This window comes from Podarcis liolepis, assembly GCF_965112155.1.
Source record: "Podarcis liolepis genome assembly, chromosome: 13".
Classification (NCBI taxonomy): domain Eukaryota; kingdom Metazoa; phylum Chordata; class Lepidosauria; order Squamata; family Lacertidae; genus Podarcis; species Podarcis liolepis.
The window spans coordinates 48,473,696-48,488,002 of record NC_139573.1 but is presented as its reverse complement, the minus strand read 5'-3'; the positions used below and the strand labels follow the sequence as shown (position 1 = coordinate 48,488,002).

General features: G+C 49.5%; 1 long non-coding RNA gene across 1 annotated transcript in view; it reads left to right on the top strand.

The window, feature by feature from the left end:
- Positions 1 to 10,763, top strand: part of LOC310690988 — a 162,132-nt gene extending 151,369 nt beyond the window's left edge. Inside the window, exon 2 of the long non-coding RNA XR_014518312.1 lies at positions 10,645 to 10,763. This is a non-coding gene — a long non-coding RNA (uncharacterized lncRNA). The remainder of the gene's footprint in view (positions 1 to 10,644) is intronic.
- The last annotated feature ends 3,544 nt before the right edge of the window (positions 10,764 to 14,307 follow it).

Sequence of the window (14,307 nt, the reverse complement as noted above, 5' to 3'; positions counted from 1 at the left end):
TTTTTACCTGCCATTTGGTTTTCATAGGGATCTTTTCACTTTTCCGGTTCTTTGATAGCAGAATCCTGTCTGATGTTGTTGCATACATGAAGAGAGGTCTGACATTTTTATTAAATTCTGTTGATATTATTCCTAACAGGAAGGCCTCCGGTCTTTGCAGAGTTTATGGGCAGAAAAATAAACCCAGTAACCAGCAAAAAGAAAAGAAAAGAAAAAAAGAATCCATTTGCTTTCCACCCACTTTTGTGTTGGGGTGATGTAACCCGAAGCACAGTGATGTATGGAAGTGAGAGCTGGACCATAAAGAAGGCTGATCGCCAAAGAACTGATGCTTTTGAATTCTGGTGCTGGAGGAGACTCTTTGAGAGTCCCATGGACTGCAAGAAGATCAAACCCATCCATTCTGAAGGAAATCAGCCCTGAGTGCTCACTGGAAGGACACATCCTGAAGCTGAGGCTCCAATACTTTGGCCACCTCATGAGAAGAGAAGACTCCCTGGAAAAGACCCTGATGTTGGGAAAGATGGAGGGCACAAGGAGAAGGGGACGACAGAGGACGAGATGGATGGATAGTGTTCTCAAAGCTACCAGCATGAGTTTGACCAAACTGCGGGAGGCAGTGGAAGACAGGAGTGCCTGGCGTGCTCTGGTCCATGGGGTCACGAAGAGTCGGACACAACTAAACGACTAAACAACAGCCCTAAGCATGCCTGAGTTCTAGTTTGCATTGCAATCTGCTTCAAGCTTCCTTCTCCTGCCTTTTCACCCTTTGGCATTAACCACCAGAGGGCTGTGTTCACCCATCTTGGAAAAAATGCATAAACCGACTCTTGATAGCCCACTGCCAATTTCAAACTGTATGAGGGCACACTGGTGTGCTCAAGAGAGCGGCCTGAACAAATCTCCCTCTCTTTGGAGAGTTTGCAGAGGCAAAGTTTGCTGGCTGGTTCAGTGCACAGATTCTAAGGATCAGTAAAAACAGCAAAGAAGGAGACAGGCAGATGTGACTCATCGGGCACAATTCAGTGAGAAACTTCCCTGCAGAAATGAGCAGAGAGTTAGGTCATCTAATTTTAACCTTTTTTGTGCTGTGCAATCTCCTGGATTTGGGAATTATTTCTTTCCTTTTTTTTGGTTATTGAATCTAATTTTTGCTATTTATTAAGAGTGTTACAGTTGTGGGTTTTTAAAGCATTGTAGTCCATCTGTAAGTAATGGACCAGTATTCTATGCCTTTTAGAGCTGCACAAGAATTAAAATTACAAAAATGTGGCAATAGGGAAAGCTTATTGATGTATGACTGTGTTAATGGCACAGAGCTGATTATTATTATTATTATTATTATTATTATTATTATTATTATTATTATTAGTTGGCAACTCTAAGCTCCTTGTCCTAAGCCAGGATATCCTATCTCAAAGCATCTCCAAAATATGTTTACATAACCATCAATGGATCCCATAAATCCACTTGCAGACTTGAAGCAGAGCTCCCCCTCCTCCCCCCTTTTCCTTACACGGTATTACTCATTTGCTGTGGCGGATTCGTTTCAGATGTCTTAATACTGCTGGGAAAGCGAGATCCTTCCTCTGCTGTTACTGTCACTGCTAATGAAATTGTCATGTGGAAGATGGTTGCAAAGGGATGGGGAGGTGACAAGGGTTGGAGATACCCCCCCCCCCCGTTCTCAAGACACCATTGTCAGTGACACAATTACCCCACCTTCTGTGATACTTTATTTTCAAAGTCACTGTTAGAGAATCTCAGCAGAGTACAGCAGCCTCCCCTCCCCCCATCTCTCCTTAATGTGCTAATTAGCTCCTGGTAATGATTGCCTCTGGGACACGGGTGGCGCTGTGGTCTAAACCACAGAGCCTACGGCTTGCTGATCAGAAGGCTGGCAGTTCGAATCCCCACAACTGGGTGAGCTCCCGTTGCTTGGCCCTGCTCCTGCCCACCTAGCAGTTTGAAAACACGTCAAAGTGCAAGTAGATAAATAGGTACCGTTTCCATGTGCTGCTCTGGTTTGTCAGATGCGGCTTAGTCATGCTGGACACATGACCCAGAAGGTGTACGCCGGCTCCCTCGGCCAGTAAAGCGAGATGAGCACTGCAACCCCAGAGTCGTCCGTGACTGGACCTAACGGTCAGCGGTCCCTTTACCTTTTAATGATTGCCTCTAAACTTGAGAAGATCCATTTTTTAGTTAACCCTGACTAATAGCTGTTCCTGGACTTGTCTTTTTGCAGATTTCAGAGGATCCGTTTTTTAGTTTGTTGTTGTTGTTTAGTCGTTTACTTGTGTCCGACTCTTCATGACCCCATGGACCAGAGCACACCAGGCACTCCTGTCTTTCACTGCCTCCTGCAGTTTGGTCAAACTCATGTTGGTAGCTTCAAGAACACTGTCCAACCATCTCGTCCTCTGTCGTCCCCTTCTCCTTGTGCCCTCCATCTTTCCCAACATCAGGGTCTTTTCCAGGGAGTCTTCTCTTCTCATGAGGTGGCCAAAGTATTGGAGCTTCAGCTTCAGGATGTGTCCTTCCAGTGAGCACTCAGGGCTGATTTCCTTCAGAATGGATGGGTTTGATCTTCTTGCAGTCCATGGGACTCTCAAGAGTCTCCTCCAGCACCATAATTCAAAAGCATCAATTCTTCGGCGATCAGCCTTCTTTATAGTCCAGCTCTCACTTCCACACATCACTACTGGGAAAACCACAGCATTAACTATACAGACCTTTGTTGGCAAGGGGATGTCTCTGCTTTTTAAGATGCTGTCTAGGTTTGTCATCGCTTTTCTCCCAAGAAGCAGACGTCTTTTAATTTCGTGGCTCCTGTCACCATCTGCAATGATCATGGAACCCAAGAAAGTAAAATCCTAACTAATAGCTGTTCCTGGATTTGCTGTTCTTGGACTGGGACTGCAGTCAAGGGCACTTACTTTGCACCAGAAAAGATTATGCCCCACCAACCTCATTCTGCTCTCAGCCAATCCCCAGCTACCTGCCTCCTTCCTTCCTTCCTTCCTTCCTTCCTTCCTTCCTTCCTTGGATGTTGGCTTCCTCCTCCTTAAGTCTCAGTGCTGCCTTGTGGAACTCAGCAGAGAAGAGGATGGAGTCAAAACATCATGGATGCTTTAGTTGAGATTCCTGCATTGCAGGGGGTTGGACTAGATGACCCGGGGCGGGCACCTTCCAGCTCTACAATTCTATGATTCCGTGAAAAGTAGAATTGAGTTGGCTCTGCCTGCCATTGGCTCTGGCGCCACCTACTGTTGAGCTCCTTGCCTTCCACCCAAAGGGCACCAGCCACCAGCACATTCAGCCTCTAGTGTGCTTGCCTTGTGTTTTGCTGTCATTTTTTTTTTACCACTCCTGCCCTTGGCCCCAACGGTGGGGCAGCTGTTGACAACAACGGCAATTGTTTTAATTTTTAAGGTGTAAAGTTGTCAACGAAGGTGCAGAGGACAGAAGATACAACAGATGTCTGCTCCTTCCTGGGCCGCCTACATTCTGTCCACTCCACCACAGTTTTGGTTGCTTTGCAGACTAGTGATAATGATAATGATAATGATAATGGTGGTGATGATGATGATGATGATAATAATAATAATAATAATAATAATAATAATAATAATAATAATAATATAATATTTATATGCCATCCATCTGATGACTGGATTGCCCCAGCCCCTCTGGGTGGCTTCCAACAATTTATAAAACCACAGTAAAACATCAAACATTATAAGCTGCCCATATACAAGGCTGCCTGAAGATGTCTTCTAAAAGTCCAGCCTAGGAGTGACAGTAGTGGCTGCTCCTTGCAGTGAGCAAGCAGTGCAAAGCAGCCAGCTGTGCTCTGCTTCTTTGGAGGCAGTGTGTGTGTGTGGGGGGTCCCATCTACCCAAGAAGCAAGGGGTCAAATTCCTCACCCACCCAGAGCACAGGTAGATGGTGGCAGCTGCTGCCCTGAGCAGGTAGGCCCTTCTGGGATGTTGGCACCCGTCCAGAGACACCAAGCACCCTAACTATTTTCTCAGGGCTTGATCTGCCTACATTTTAATCTACTTTAAAGCAGGCTATATGGGGGTTGGGGTTTTTATTTTATCAAAGCAAGCAGTACTGGCAGCAATCATCCCCATCATACATGTAAAGCATGTGGCGCACTCCCAAAGAATCATGGGAACTGTAGCATGTTAAGGGTGCTGGGAACTGTAGCGCAGTGAGGGATAAATTCCCAGGATCCTTTGGGGGAAGCTATGTGCTTTAAATGTGTGTTTTGGCATGGTATGGGCGTGACCTAGATTGCTTTTCGAAGCTGCTGTTTGCCCAAAGGGACGACACAAGAGTTGTTGAGCTTCTTTGGGCCATACGTTTTGGGCCATACGTTGTTTTTGAGCTATATTTAAAGAAAATTTGCCAAAATATAGACTTACGACATGAGTTGCCATACGTATGGATTTCCCTGGACATTTCAGCAATTTCCCCCCAGACACTGTTTCCGACTGCCATATTCCGGCTATATCCAGGAAATTCCAGACATTTGGCAGCCCTAGTTTAATGCGCCGCCCCGCCAAGATGCTCCTATTAAATTCAAACACTTTCCTGTTTTGAGGTCAAAATTTCAAGAAGAGATCCAAACATGGGTTTCTTACCTCATCTGTGTGCTCCTAAACTTCAGTAACCGCCCTTTCTGCAATAACTGGCCTATTTGACAGGGCTGCTGTCATAGCAATCTCAAGATCATATAAGTTAAATGCTTTGAATGCTTTAAATTGCTCTAAAAACGATGGTGATTGCTGCAATATTATTATGAGAGTGAGCTTTCTGGAACTGGGTGGCACTGGGATCTAGCATGAATATACACTATATGTAAACTGCAAGGAACCCCTTTCTTTGGCTGAAGAACAATTTATCAGGCAATTCAGCACTGTCACCTGTGGTGGCTTGGCTCAAGATTGCAGACTTTTATCACACCGCATGTGTTAATTAGCTGACCATTTGGGGGATGTTTGTGTTATCACCAACACTGCCTTGTTAATTGGTCGCTGTAATTATTATTCCGCCTTTAGGTAATTGACAGAGTCTCTTCTTTTTTACATTTAATTTCCCTTTGACCTCATCCCCCTACCCTAACACCCCACAACTGTGTATATTATGGTCTATCCTGGCATGAGATCTTGGGGAATGTCTCTGCTGGTGATACGCACTGCACAGAAGTACTACTAACTCTGCATTCAGTGTATGGGGCCCAATCCTTTGGCATTCCCTCCCCAGTAAGCTTAGATCGTCACCCTCCTTGCTGAACTTCAGGCACGGGTAAGAATATTTTTGTTATAGCAGGCATTTTTAGGTAGTGTTTGTATTATTGTCCCCCTCTTCTGTAGATTGTTTTTATGCACACCACTTAGAATAATTAATCAGACCTAAATATCTTGAACAAAAACAAATATTGTATATGCTTGCCAATTTAGGGTTACATTTCATGCATCTGATGACGGGATCTGTGGTCCACTGAAGCCGACACCATAATCACTTGTCTTCCCACTGCCACAAGACACTTTGAGAGGGAAGGAGTTCTGCTAGGTTTTGCCATAATGGATTAGGTGCCAGGTAATTAAGAAGGGAACATAGGTACACAGGAAGTTGATTTATGTATACGACCGATCCACCTAGTTCAGTATTGTCTATCCCGGTATGCAGCTGTTCGCCAGGATTTCAGACAGGGGTTTCCACCCCAGCCTGATTTGGAGGCTCCTGACGGGACAGCTCAGTCAATAGAGCATGAGACACCGATTCTCAGGGTTGTGGGTTCAAGCCCCACATTGCGGGAAGAAAACAAAAGATTCTTGCATCGCAGGGGGTTGAACGATCCTTGGGATCCCTTCCAACTCTACGGTTCTATGAACCTGGGGTCCCCTGCCTGCGAAACAGATGCTCTACCCCTGGGCTCCTGCCCTTTCCCCCTCAATCCTGCCAGGCAATTCTTGTCTGGTTTGTTTGTCTCTTTTTCTCCTAATTGCCCGTTTATTTTACAAGCTGCCTGGAGCTTTAGAAAAGCGACATAAAAAGGCTTCGCGCAAGCCAGCGCGTTTCCCAGGGTTTTTTTTATTTATCGTTTACTCTCAGCTCCGAGAAAACACACCAATCTTTGCAGTTAAAGAGGGATCCCCCGGATTCCCCCGAGCAAGGATCCCGTCCCTGGCCACAACATGGAGAAGCATGCTCTCTCTTCCTTCTTTTCCTCCCCAAAATCGAGAGCCCGCCACCAACGGCCTGGGCCTCGAGTTTTTCCCTGCGAACAAAGGAGGGGCGAGAGAAGGGGGGCGTCCCGCCCCGAGGGCTCCAATCCGGGCAGGCAGGCAGGGAGCGAGGGCCGGGGACGACTTCCACGTCCCCTCGCGAAGAGCTTGCCTTCGGATGTGGCGCGCCGCGGGGCGCGCTTGCTAGCCGTGCGCCAGGGGCCGCTGCGCCGGGTGGCTGCAGGCTGTGAAGCGCAGGGCCGGCGGCGCAAAGCCCCTTCCTCCTGCTCGGCTGCCTTGGCGGGGCTCTCCCCTCCTTCCTTCCCTCTCTCCTCCTGCCTCTCCCCGAAGGGCCCCTCCTAATCCCTCGCTCGCCGCAGCGGGAGGCCTTAAGCTGCCTATTCAGGCCCTTTCCTCGGCGCGCTCTGGCTCTCGGCGCTTTCAATGGCTCTCCCTGGCAGGAGACGTGTTGGACAAGTGGAGGGATCCGTCCCCCGCCAGCAAGGTCAAGGTGCGCTTAAAGGCAGCTCCTTCCCTCGGCGGGGCGGCGGGCGCCGATGGGCCAGGTTGGAGGGCTGCGCCGGGGAACAATGCCGACGCTTGTTCCCACCGCCAGAAGCCTCCCTTCTCTCTCTCTCTCTCTCTCCATCGGCCCCCTAGGATGGATCCAGACCCGCCAGCCTTTCCGGCACCCAGAGAGGGGGGGCCATAGGAGCCAAATCCTACGGGCCAGGGTCCCCCTGGCACCCCCAATAAAATATTTGAAACCCCCCCCCAAAGTCGATGGGCCATTCAAATGGTGTGCGTCAGGGGTGCCAACTTGAATAAAATATCGGGGGGCAGGCAAGCCCTGCCCCACGTAATCACATGACGGGGTGCACCCACGCTACTTGAATGGCTCTTGAATGCCTCTCAACTTTTTGGGGGGAGGGTCCAGACCCCTCAAATACAGTGGACGCTCGGGTGGCAAACGTGATCCATGCGGGATGCACGTTCGCAACCTGCGCATGTGTGGGTTGCGATTCGGCGCTTCTGCGCATGCGCGACCACTTAAACCCGGAAGTAACCCTTTCCGGTACTTCTGGGTTTTGGTGGTCCGCAACCCGAAAAAATGCAACCTGAAGCGGCTGTAACCCGAGGTATGATATGACTGTATTTTACTGGGCGGGCAAAGGGACCTTGGCCCCAGGAGTTGGCTCCTATGGTGTGCGTGCATTGCATCTTGGGGTCTCCCCCCCCCCCCAATATTTTATTCAGGTCGGCACCCTTGCTCTTGCCTCCAAAGCACGACTTCGCAGGCTTGCTAGGGCAATAATCAGCAGCCCTTTCCAGCCAGGTCTCTTTGGTTTTAAGGGCTAGCTGCTAGCAGGGGCAGTGAGGCGATGAGGGAGAGAGTGTCAGGGGTTGGCGTCCTGCCGCTGAGAAAGGCACAGGAGCCTTGACAGGAAGAAAAGTGGCAACATTTGTTGGCAGCGCCAGGCTATTTTGTGCCTTTGTTGTTGTTTAGTCGTTTAGCCATGTCCGACTCTTTGTGACCCCATGGACCAGAGCACGCCAGGCACTCCTGTCTTCCACTGCCTCCCCCAGTTTGGTCAAACTCATGCTGGTAGCTTCGAGAACACTCTCCAACCATCTCGTCCTCTGTCGTCCCCTTCTCCTTGTGCCCTCCCGTAGGCAAGGCTAACTATTTCCACACACCCACACAACATTGCTAACAATTAGAGTGTATGAGTTTCTTCAGAACTGGTAATGTTATTCAAAATATAAAATGAAAGTAAATGATAACCAGAAATTTATAAGACACCAAAAAACAAATCTGCATAAAACTGCCCTTCAAAGGTCAGTACTGCGCTTCTCTGAGGTCTGTGCCTAGTTGGCCTAATGATGGCACCGACCCTGCTAGTTGGTAAAGAAGGGTATATTGCAGAGGTCAGCAACCGAAGGCCCTTGGGCCGCTTCTGGCCCATGAGCTTCCTGGAACTGGCCCACGGCCACTCTGTGGATCGGTGTAGGGCAGGGGTCTGCAACCTTTAAGACAAAAAGAGCCACTTGGACCCGTTTCCGAAGAAAAAAAAACTGGGAGCCGCAAAACTCGTCATTATAAAAATAACTTTTTTGTCACTTTTTATTATTTCTTTGTTTGACCCCTCAGAATTACTCCTTCTCATAGAAATAAACGTTAAATTAACAAGTTACCTTTTTGTGTGTGTGTGTTCTTCACTCCCCTTCAAAACGGTGACCAGCGTACACGCCCCCTTTCAATGTAGTGACCAGCGTACATGCCCCTTACAGTGTAGCGGGCAGGCGGGCGGGAAGGTGACATCGGGACGGTGCGTGACTAATGCACACACCGCCCCCATGCGACGTCACAGCCAGTACAGCACCCGCCACAGTGGGGAGTGTCGGGGCGCACAATGCGTCTCCTCCCCTCGCTAGTATCCGCCCTGGAGCCGCGGCAAAGGTGTAAAAGAGCCACATGCAGCTCCGGAGCCGCGGGTTGCAGACCCCTGGTGTGGGGAGTCAGTGCTTTTTTTCATGGCACCATTTTTTTTCTCGCCGCAGGAACCGACATCCGGGTCAGAAGAGCACTGGAAATAGTGTGCGCGCATACGCACAGGCGCTCCTCCGACCAAGAAGAACGCCGAAAATAGCTTGAGCGCACACACAGGCGCGCATGCTCCGGCCCACCGGAGCCGCAGCGGCTTGAGGACAGGAAAGGGCACGACTGGGCAGCTCTGTAGGTTTTTAAGCCCTCCATTTTTAAAACAGAAAACAGCTGGTTTATTTCATCTTACTCAGATTGCTACAACTTGTTTTGATTTAGGAGACTTCTGCATTGTGCCACAAAAGAAATACAAGTGCGTGCATCGTTATCATCTTGTGACAAGTCACCCGGGTTCTGGACCCTCTGCTACGCGCCATCCAGATCAAAGGTTGTATTACCTGAACCAGACAAGAACTGCCTAAAAAATGAAGCCTCTTGGATGGATTTGCCATGCTACCAAGTTGTTTCTGCTTTAAAGCAGTAAGGCTGCCTCTCCCCACCCCTATATTCCTGGCTGCTACAGGGGGTAGCCATCCTGTTGGTTTGCAATTTGGGGGCGTGTGGCAACCCCATCATGGAACACTGTTCCCCCCCCCCCCTCGGTAGTTTGCTAGGGGGCTTAAATATTCTGCACATTTCAAGCAGGATTCGAGCTCAGTGTAGCCTCCCAAGTGGGACCAGGCATTTCATGAGGCTGCCCGAAGGAAAGGCCTCATCTCCTCCCTCTCTGGCGCGCATGCCTGCCGATGCCTAGCAAAGCAAAGCATGTAATGTGAAGCCGTGTGCTCTTCCGTTTCCCTGCACCACCCTGTCGCAGCGTGACGGCATTGCGCTCTGCATGTTTTACTAGGCGTGCTGAGGAGGGAGGCGGATGAGATCCAGGGCCCATTGCTTTCAGTGGCCATCGTGTCTCCCTTTCTGGCCCAAAGCAATTCTTCCCACAGATCCCGTATCTTGTGTCAAGCTGATGGGCTCTTGGGTTTCGACAGCAGAGGCGTACCTAGACTCTCTTGCACTCTAAGCAAAGAGCAGGAGTGCCAACTTAAATAAAATATGGGGGGGAGGAAGGTAAGCCCCACCCTACATAATCACATGATATGGTGCAGGCACAACATTTGACTAACAATGCTTATCAACTTTGGGGGTGGCCCCCTTAAATATTTTATGGGGGAAAGCCGCCTCAGCCCCTAGGAGTTGGCTTCTGTGGAGCTGTTCCTGCACACACACCCATCCCTTGTACCCTGGGCAAGGAGATGTATTGGTGCCCCCCAATCCTTTGCAAGGGACGCGGGTGGCGCCGTGGGTTAAACCACAGAGCCAGAACTTGTCAATCAGAAGGTCGGCGGTTCGAATCCTTGTGACGGGGTGAGCTCCCGTTGCTCGGTCCCTGGTCCTGCCAACCTAGCAGTTCGAAAGCACACAAGTGCAAGTAGATAAATAGGTACCGCTCCGGCGGGAAGGCAAACGGCATTTCCATGCGCTGCTCTGGTTCACCAGAAGCGGCTTAGTCATGCTGGCCACATGTCCCGGAAGCTGTACACCGGCTCCCTCGGCCAATAAAGCGAGATGAGAACCGCAACCCCCTCGGCCACGACTGGACCTAATGGTCAGGGGTCCTTTACCTTTAATCCTTTGCAACGGCCCATGCCTACAACCAAATTCCTCCGCCGAGGCTGTGCGTCTCATCTGGCCAACCAGAGGAGCGGACCAGGGAGTGTGCAGACAAAGAGACGGGCTTCTAGCCACAGTGGAGAGGCACAGTTTTTGCACATGCAACCCAGTCTGCACCCTTGGAGGGAGCCAAGCGGACTGATGCCTAGATATGCCCCTGTTTTAACAATAATACTTTATGTAACCTAGTCAAATGTCCACAGCACTTCCCACGAGCCGTATAAAGTTAGACCACTACTGTATTGTTACCCCACGCTTCCCCATAACAGTGGCCGACATTGGAGTCTCCAATTTCAGTGGCACCCTGCGTGCCGCAAAGAAATCAGCGCCCCTCTCGCCTCTCAGCCCCCATTTGAAATAAAAGTTGCGGCGCTCCTGAGACTCCACACCCAGAGTGACCGGATCGGTCGCGCTCCCCTAAAACTTCCTCTGCCCATGCTACAGATTTGGGTGGGTGGGCTGAGGTTGAGGAACTGCAACTATTGCCATCTCCACTTGCTCCTGCTTCGCTAGCTGGTACACAGAATCTCTTCCCCCCGCAGGAAGAGCAGACATCGGAGCAGAATACCCTCCACAAGTCAGAAAAGCAGCAGCAAGCAAGATCACTGCTGCTCTGTAAATTGGACTGGAACGCCCTTTCCTTGCAGCAGGCCAGTGGGGTGGGGTGCTTAGAACATAGGTAGGCAAACTAAGGCCCGGGGGCCGGATCTGGCCCAATTGCCTTCTAAATCTGGATCGTGGACGCAGTGGCGTAGCGTGAGGGGTGCAGGGGGGGGCCGGCCGCAACATCTGGGGGTTAGGGTTAGGGGGCGCAAATCCACGGGTTAGGGGGCGCAAATTACTTGCCTTGCCCCGGGTGCTGACAACCCACGCTACGCCACTGCGCGGACGGTCCAGAAATCAGCGTGTTTTTACATGAGTAGAATGTGTCCTTTTATTTAAAATGCATCTCTGGGTTATTTGTGGGGCATAGGAATTCATTCATATATTTTTTTCAAAATATTGTCCGGCCCCCCACAAGGTCTAAAGGACAGTGGACCGGCTCCCTGTTGAAAAAGTTTGCTGACCCCTGGCTTAGAGTGTCGGACTAAGACCTGGCAAACCACGGTTCAGATCCCCACACTTGATCATGTAGCTCCCTGGGTGACCTTGAGCCAGTCATTGCCTGTCAACTGAGGCTACCTCACAGGCGTATTGTGGCGAGAAGGGGGAGAACCACATATACCACCTTGAGCTCACTGGAGAAAAAGGTGGGATAGGAATGCAATGCAATAAGAAAGAACCAGTTGCGGGTTTTGCCAAAGCATAGAGCTCTAGAAAAATTGTGCTACCATTGATTTCATTTTGCTTCTTTATGCGCCTTGCCCCATATATACAGTATGCCCACTCAACTGTGTTGATCCGTGGAACTGGCACTGTTAACAAAGTGCCGCATAATTCTCATCCCGCAGTCGTAATAAATCAATATTTTTAATGTGGCGGCATCTGCACTTTGAAACTCCCTCCCTATTGACAATTGCTGTACTCTTTTCAATGCCTGCTTAAAACATTTTTGCTCAGGCAAGCCATACTGATGATCTCTTTCTACTGTTTTCTTTATTGCTTTCAACCATGTTTTTTTTTCCAAATTGATCGTTTTCATATGTCCTGGAATCCACACAGAGGTTTTTACATACTATTGGAAAGGTTGTGTCCATTTTTGTGAGGTAAACAAATAAATGCCCCCGTTTACTCGTGAAAGGGAGCCGAACGAGAAGTAGAGCAAAGTTTGTGTTTGCGAGACCCTCGTATTGTGGGGCGAGGGGAGTCATAGCAACAGGAACATGCGAGTGGAAAAGGGTGTATTATTTTTTAGTTTCCTCCCCTTTGCTCGCTGCTCAAGGCGTCCAAACTTAATACTGAGGTTGTGAGCCCTTTGGGGAGACAGATGGATATGGATGAAATTGTGAGCCTGCGCCCCTGGGATAGGGCGGGGTGCAAATATTGTCATGGCTGCTGGCCACAGCATTCCTCTGTGAAGGGCCTTGCTTGTTAATGACTACCAGGACGACTGGTAGATGTTTAGGAAGTAGTTTGGAGATCTCTTTCTTGAGCATTCTGAATAGGAGAGCTATCGGCTTGAAAGGTGACTCACCCCCTTCCCCCAGCTAAGAAGGGAAGGGGGGGTGTAATTTGCGTGTGAGCGTATGTGTGTGTTGAGAGAGAGAGAGAGAGAAGGAACAAAAAGAAACGGCTTGGAACAGAAACAGAGAGCCCAGAGCCAGCAGAGAGTTTGCTGAATACTGGAAAGCGGGGGCGGAGGAGGAATTTGTTCCGTCTGTTTTTCGCAGCTCAAGATCCAGTTCAACAGTCCCAAACCTTGCTTGCGGATCGGAATGCAGCTTGTGACTGGGCGTTGCACTAATCCAGATTCTGCAACGGCGTGTCGGGGGGGGGGAAGTGTGCCTATTCTGCGGTTGAAATGCAAATTTTTACGGGAAAGAAGCTTGGAAAAGGATGTATTTGGGGGAAAGGCGTACAACAACGTGTAAAATTTAAATGCAAACTTTTTGTCTATTCTTTAAAAAACACACACATGCAAAACAGACCTGTGATTGAGTGCCAGCAAAAAAATGAAAGTGGACAGATTTAGGCTGGATCTAGACACGGCAAAGAAGCGATTCAGTTAAAGGCAGTGTTGCAAACTCATACAGAGAAATCTGGTAAGGAAAGACGGGACTCCACAACGCCATCTGGTGTCACCGTGTTATATCGCATATAAGGTAAAGGGACCCCTGACCATTAGCCAACTGGGGTTGCGGCGCTCATCTCGCTTTATTGGCCGAGGGAGCCAGCATACAGCTTCCGGGTCATGTGGGCAGCATGACTAAGCCTCTTCTGGCGAACCAGAGCAGCGCACGGAAACACCATTTACCTTCCCACCGGAGTGGTACCTATTTATCTACTTGCACTTTGTGCTTTCGAACCGCTAGATGGGCAGGAGCAGGGACTGAGCAACGGAAGCTCACCCCGTCATGGGGATTCGAACCACCGACCTTCTGATTGACAAGTCCTGGCTCTGTGGTTTAACCCACAGCGCCACCCCCGTCCCATTATATCGCATATACAACACATATAAAACACACGTTCTTTACCAATCTAGCTGAGTCCCGGGGTCTGATCTATCCATCCCTACTGGAAACATCTGCATGTTCAGGGGGCCTTTTCCCAAAGTCTGGATAAGAGGTAGCGAAACTGCTGCACAATCGGAGCGTGTTGTATGCTGCTTGCCTCCGCTTATGGTCTACTTGTAAATATACCAAATATTACAAACTCATAACTGACTGATGCTCTCTCTTCCAGAGGAAGCCAAACCTGGCTAGCAGTGCCCCTTGGAATTTTTCACCTGTTGGGGAGGTGTGGAGCACAAAACAGTACTCAGTGCCGGCCCACTCATGAGACAAGGTGAGATGACTGCCTCAAGTTGCAGGATCCACAGGGGCAGCAGGTAGATCTTTATTCTCCCCCACCTTGTTCCTGATATAGATCTTCACTCACCCGTTCTTCCTGGCAGAGGGGGTGTGTGCCATTTTTTTGGTTCGCCTCAGGTGCCAAAATGTATTGAGTTGGCTCTGACAATACTGTATAATATAGGTTTCCAACCTTTTTGAGTCCATGGCTCCCTTGACCAACGACATTATTTCTGCGGCACCCTGACCATCGTTCAAGGCACCCCAGTGTGCCACAGCACACTGGTTAAAAACCACTGCTGTCTAAGTAAATAGCGGCTTGTCTAGTGAGCTTATTCCTGAAGAAAGAACCGGACTGGGGACTTCTTTCTTCCTCGGAACCACTAGACTGGACCTTGGGTCC